Here is a 7,176-nt window from a genome sequence, read left to right on the forward strand (position 1 = left end):
ATCGTGAGTTTGGAAAGTGGTCGCCCAACTGGGAAGGACCATTTCAAATCCACAAAGTGCTTCCCGGGAACGCGTATTGGTTAAAGAGCTTGGGCGGAGAACCACACAGGAGATACATTAACGGCAAATATTTGAAGAAATATTTCCAAAGTATGTGGGACGTAATTGATGTAGCAATCAGCCCACAAGATGTAGAAGAGGCTCGACTACGCGGGGCGTGACACCAAAGACGCCACGCGTGAAATACACCGATAAAGCATTTCAGGTTCAGAAGCACCAACACGCGGGGCGTATTCGTGAATACGCGGGGCGTATTCGTGAATACGCGGGGCGTACCTCTCTGCGCAAGGCGTAATGCCAAAGACGCCACGCGTGAAATGCATCAACAAGACGCCTCAGGATCAGGAACACAAATACACGGGGCGTCCTTACTTCACGCACGGCGTAAACCAATCATGCACAAAAGAAACGCTCCAGGAGCATGAACACGCGGAGCGTATATTCTCATACGCGGGGCGTGTACTAGACATGTGTAAAAGAAACGCTCCAGGAACACGAACACGCGAGGCGTGTATTCTATTACGCGGAGCGTATGCCAAACACGCAGGACGCTTCACCCAATACGCAGGACGTGTACCAAGACATACATAGAAGATATGCTCCAGAGGCTTGACTACGCGGGGCGTAACACCAAAGACGCCACGCGTAGTCATCGACGACTATACACTTCAGGGTCAGGGACACAAATACACGGGGCGTGACCAGGAATACGCGGGGCGTGAGCACTCTTTTTATGGGCATTTACAAATATTCTGGGCATTCATATATTGTCTCTTCAAGTACTATAAATGGTCGTCAATAAAAGAATAAATATGCCATAACCAAAAAAGAGTGTATAGAGGACTTAGCAAATGTTCAAAGGGCAATCAACTCACAAGGCCCATTCGTTCTACACAAATTAATGAAAGAATCAAAACAAAGATGAAAAGTACGGGCAACCCATGAACATGCCTCACGGAAACAAACAAAAATCAGGCTTCGGGTATTTCGCCCAGGATTCGCAAAGTTTGGAGGCAGCCTCTTTATGTTGCTCACTCTGCTGGTGCCATGCCAACATTTCATCATAATGATTGGCCAATCGATCCTTCTCACGTCCCAGCTCTTCCTCCATCCGCGGGAAACAAGCCCTAAACCCGGAGCTAGCTCTAACCATATCCTCCTTAAATGTTCGAGCCTCAGCCACCTCCTTCTCCAATACCGCAAGCCGCTCCTCTACAGCTGAAATTTTGACTAACCGTTGCCAATCCGCTTCTTCAGCATCAACCAAAGCATTAAACTTCTTGCTGTAGGCCTCTAACTCTGCCATATTCGATCTAACTCGAGCTGCGAGACCTGCTGCCACGTTTTTCTCAGTGACATAGGACTGATAGCAAAATAATACGTGGTTCTTGGCGGATTTTAACGGCTCAGTTTTGAAGGGATGAGCACACACACCCATGATGAGGTCAAAATCAATCATAGCCCTTTCAACACGGGTCGGAGTCCAAGAGTCAAGAGGAGAGGCGACAAGCTTACTGAGATTGGCACGAGCATCACTCAAAGAATCGTCGATAGGCAGGGATGACTCAGCTACGGTGTTAGACGGTCCTTTCAGAAACGAAAAATCCAAACCAGCAAAAGGATTATCAGCCTTAAGGCCAACAGGAACTAATTGAGGGCGCACTAGAGCTGATTCCTATCATTTTCACAAAGGACATTTCAATCAATCAATATGACTCAAGCATCCCAAACATAATTCACAAATCATACAAACCTGAGACAATGGTGCAGCAATCAATCGATTTAAAGAAGAGGCAGAAGGAAGATATGTTCGTGCTGGAAGTTGCAACGGAGTCACGTCCACCTCAGTTGAGCTATCATCAAGAGATAGGGTTCTAATCGAAGAAGTCACGTTCCAACGTGCCCCTAGTTGATCCAGTTGATCCAGTGCTCCATCCTCAAAACCAAAGTACAGGTCTTCGTCAGAATCAACTCTCTCTCCTGGTCTCACCGAAGGGCCTGTTGCGGTAGGTACCGGCCCTTCCCCATCCAACATGATTGCTTTGCCTTTGCCTTTTTCGTTTGTCTCAAGAGCATTCGGAACCAGAAGAGTCAGATTGTTATCCTTCCCCGAGCTACCACTCGAATCTAAAAAAAAAAAATTGAATAAATGTATATGTATATAAAATATACAAACAAAATAAAAAGAGCTTACCAACGGGTGGAACACACTGCTGAAAAATGGTATCCCACCAAGCATCAAACGAAGGTCGATCCGACCTAAGCAAAAGTGGTCCCTGATCATATCCAGCGTACAAAACCGCAGCGGCTATATCTTCATCACTAGCTCCATATCGCTGAGAGGAGGTAGGAAATAGGAGTGACCCTGGAATAGATTGAAAAAATCCTAATTGACGTGCCCAAAGGCAAGGCGCATACAAAGTCAGACCAGGATTCGATGACCTTGAGGTTCTAGTTCGGTTCACCCCATGGTGTAACCGACGTGTCGCACACACCGTCATCCACCATTCAGTACCTTCATGGGGGGCAGCAGACAAGTAAGAAAGTGCCCAGGATGGTAGACAGGAATTACTCTTATTCCAAAAGAGAAACAGCTCATTGTGAGGAGATGGCACTAAAGTACGAAGAAATCTCACGACCACACCAACAGCCAAACTCGAAGAGCTGTAGCAAAGGTCTACACCAAGATGATCGGAAACCCCCACTGATGAAACGGTAGCCAAATGAGGGAAGTAGATGAAGACCCACAGCTGTAACAACCACAAACCACCCCGAGGTTTTACAAATGGTCTACCCTCAACCGTAAGAGCCAGACGGTGAAAGGTTGAAGCTAGCAACATGGTGCCAAGAGCTAAACGACGGCCTGAAGCCAAAGCCTTAGCAATAATCAATATTTCAGCGGTAGGCCTAAGACCCAACGGCTCAAAGATGTAATTGCTAAGCATCATCCACAGGAAATGCACATGATCCTCATCATCCAACTCCGCCTTATCCAATTTCTTCTTAATTATCTTGGCATACATCCCAGCCTCTTTAGATAAGATGGCTTGCACTCTAGGGAATGCATGGGTATCTACACAACTTGGGACTTCCTCTCCAATGATAGGCAACCCCGTCAAAGCAACCACCTCACGTAAAGTGATAGACATCGGACCCAGCGGAAGAATCAATGAGTTGCATGACGGTGACCAATAATTCAAAACTCCTTCAAGCACATTCACACAAGGAGTAATTTCATGACGAGTTAAACGAACAAAATTCCTGATGCCAACCTGATCCCAAACACTTGCATACCTCAGTTCTAAGCGATTTACAAGGTCATTCCACCCAGTGTAGCAACGAGGGAATACCAGACCTTTCCTATTCACAGGGAATTGATAGGTCTCCCTATGGAGGGCTAATTCGGTAGCGCTACTCATGGGATAAGGGGGCAAAGGTGAGCTATTCATAGCAACAGGGCTGATGGTAAGGACACTGTCCTGAAAACAAAGTGCAAACACAATCAGTCAAAACCTAGGGATGCTACCTTCAAATACATGATCATGAAATTATGAAAATTACCTCCTGCAAGCCAAGGGTTATGCCTAGGCGAGAATCAGCGCGAATGGTGTCAGAATACGAGTTCGCAGCTGTGACAGACAGATGCAAATTTCAGCAATACAATTCCATCTCCATATAACAATTCTAAAATTCTTATGTCTTTATTCCAATTCAATCTATTTTCTCATAAAAAAGCAAAAAAAAAATCAAAAAAAAAATATAGATTGCATACCCATGCTTGAGAGACTGAGGGCTTGATTCTGAGTGTCCTTGAGCTTGGAGAAAAGAAAATGGCAGAAACAAAGATAGCAAAAAAAAAAAAAAAGAAGAGTTGTAGATGGTTTAAGATAGAGAGTTCTAAGGAATTCAAAATTCTAAAATCCTGCAGGATTCTTTTATCTATTATCTTTGAAAAGAAAAATATTTAATAAAAATTCTTTTGTACATAAATTTTATTATCACTAATTCATTTATGCACAAAAGAGGGGGGCAATTGTTAGCCCAGAAAAATAAAATAATTATTTTTATGTATATAAATGCTTAGGTTATATTTTTAGGATATAGTTTATATTTTCTAGAAATAATACACCTATAAGCTAAGCTTCAACCCGTGGGAAAATCCGGCACCACGCGGGGCGTGTCCTCAATACGCAGCGCGTAAACAAGGCGTCCGGAGAAATCAACGTCAAAACGCAAACACGCAGCGCGCCCTTCACCTTACGCGGGGCGTAATTTCTCACGCGGGACGTATTTGCCAATACGTCGTGCGTAAGACGCATTCGCGGAGCATGCCAGGATCAGAGGCTTGAAGACGCGGGACGTATCTACAAGACGCGGGGCGTAATCCTTCACGCGGGACGCGACACCAGAGACGCCATGCGTGAAAACCATCAATGAAACGCACTAGGCCTAATGTCCGCCAACACGCAGGGCGTAGCAGAGCATACGCGGGGCGTGTCGTCTCGTCCAGAAGCAGTTAACGGCAGTTTGAGGAGGTTAAGTTAGTTAATTAGAGTTAGTGGGGTTTGGTTAAGTTAGTTGGTGACTATTTACCAAAATACCACTGACTATTTACCAAAATACCACTGATTATTTACCAAAATGCCACTCTAAAAAACTATAAATAGACCCCCTCCCCTTCCTTATTTCACACACTCAACACAAACACAATCCCCTTCCTAAGGTCCCTTTCAATGCTCTATCTTTTTTAGTTCTTAGTTTCAAGTTCTTAGCTCATAAGTTCTTTAAGTTCTTCAAGTTTTTCCTTTTGTTCTTCAGTTTTTCTTAGCTTCGATTCTTTTTTAAGCTCTTTTTAGCTCCAATTCAAGTTCCAATAGTCTTTCTTTCAAGTTTCTCAATTCAATTTAGCATTCCTAAGATGTTACTCTGCTCAATTTTAAATTAGAATTTCATTTCCAAATCAATTTTCCAGATTCGTCCAATCGTTTTCAAAGCCCGATTCCGTCCATTTTAAATCATTTTTTGCCTTCGATCCCTTCGACAAAGTTGTTCCTGACGTCTTGAATTTCAATCTAGTGTTTTTAATTTCCCAATTCTGTGCCCAGAAACTATAGTTACACTCTGATCTTTCCAGCTCAAATTCTTTTAGTTACTCTGCCCAGATTTTTCCAGAGTCGTCCAGTCATTTTCAACTCTCAATTTCGTCCATTTCCAATTCGTTTTAGCTTTCGAGCCCTTATACAAAGTTGTTCCTGACATCCTGAAGTTCAGTTTACACTACTTACAAGCCCAATTCCGCATTCTTAAGCACTCAAACCAAGCTCCCGAAATTAAGGTCTAAATCTGCCCCATTTGCCTACCAACATTTTGCCATTGCACCAAGCACATACCGTACGGGCCCGACCGATTGTAGCTCTCCAAGGACCTCACGCCGACGCCAAAATTCAACATCAATCCGAGATAGCTATTGTGGCTCCGAGTTTGTTGTTGAATTCCAAGTTTTATTTAATTGCATTTCAATTCCTCGTATTTGATTTGTTATTCCATTTCAATTGAATTAGCTATATGTTTAGTATAGAAGTTCTTCAATTGTAATTCATTTCCAATTTCATGTTTCAAACGCTTATTCAATCAATAAAATACCATTTTTCACTAAATCTTGTGTCAATTTCGCACTTTAAATTCCTTTATTTTCTCGTCTTCAATTTACCCGCTTAGCTTAAATAAAAACAATTTATCTAGCAAAGTTTCTATAACGGCGCTAGAGACCCAAGATGGACTTTTTCAATCCTTGCGTCCCTCGCCAATCGCTTCGTTTAAGATTTCAAGTTTTGGCGCGCAATTCCATAAACTTAACCGTCTTTAATATTTTGAGAAATAATTTCTCTGGCACGCCCGCACCCTAACCACACGTGACAAGGTTGAAATTAGCATATTCGCAAAATATCGCTAACAGGTTGATATTGCAAATATTTGATTTACCAGAAGATATATTATATAATGGATGTTTTGTTTATGCAAATCAAAAGTTTTTTATTATGAAAATCATTTGGCTGATATTACAAATATTTGATATGCATACAGACCATTTCGAGTCTCCATCTGGTTTGCGACACAATTGCTTCTCTCTGCAACCTCTTATAGTACAAAAAGGCTCTATGACAACACCAACGGGTCTGCATTTTGTTATTCCAAGTAAAAGAGAAACATTTTTGACAAATCAGATACGCCACAAAGTAAAGCCTCCAAACAATGTAAACTTATTGCAAGTATAACCTGAATAATGTTGCAGCTTTAGTTTGCAACTTAAATCTGTATTCCTTGTGAGCAGCCATTGCTCTCAAACCCTAGGGGAGTAGATGAGGGTGTGCAAGGAGCGCTTCCGTACAGGACCTCAAAATTATAAGGGCCCCAAAATTTAAGATGTGTTTAGTTAAATATAGATATTAGCTTAAATTAAAAAAAATAACATAATGTAATAAAATTTATTTACAGTTTTTCATTATATTGAGTGCGTATGTGATTTAGATATGCAACCGTTCAAAATTTACAACCTTAATACAAAATTCTATTAATTATTAAGGGTTTAAGAAAAATTTAGCACATGGGCCCCAAAAAGTTTAAGACGGCCCTGTCAAACCCGTTTGCAAGGGAAGTGCAGAGACATGTAGGTTCTTGTAGGCTTTTCTGGCTTCATACCTGCGGACATGCTTCTGAATTTTTATAGCACCTGCCTCCCTTTTCATGCCTTTATTTATTATTCTATAATACTATACTACGTATAAATTAAAAAGATATTACATTAAATTTTAATATTTATATATTCATTAAACTTTATTACGATGCATTTCTAGACATGTACACAATTGTGATGAATTCAAGTAAAACCGTGCAAAGCACGGGTCTAAAACTAGTTGATAATAAATTAAGTTAAAATGGATGAATACAAATGAAGGTATATATATATATATATTTATTTATTTATTTATTTATTTATGTTAAAAAATTTGAATATAAATGAAGTTAGATTTTTTTTCAAAGGGATAAATATAAGTGAAGTTAGTTTTCTTTAAAAAAAAATGAAGTTAGTTCTTTTTTTAAACCATAAAACTTGAA

The sequence above is a fragment of the Euphorbia lathyris genome, chromosome 3, assembly GCF_963576675.1.
Source record: "Euphorbia lathyris chromosome 3, ddEupLath1.1, whole genome shotgun sequence".
Lineage (NCBI taxonomy): Eukaryota > Viridiplantae > Streptophyta > Magnoliopsida > Malpighiales > Euphorbiaceae > Euphorbia > Euphorbia lathyris.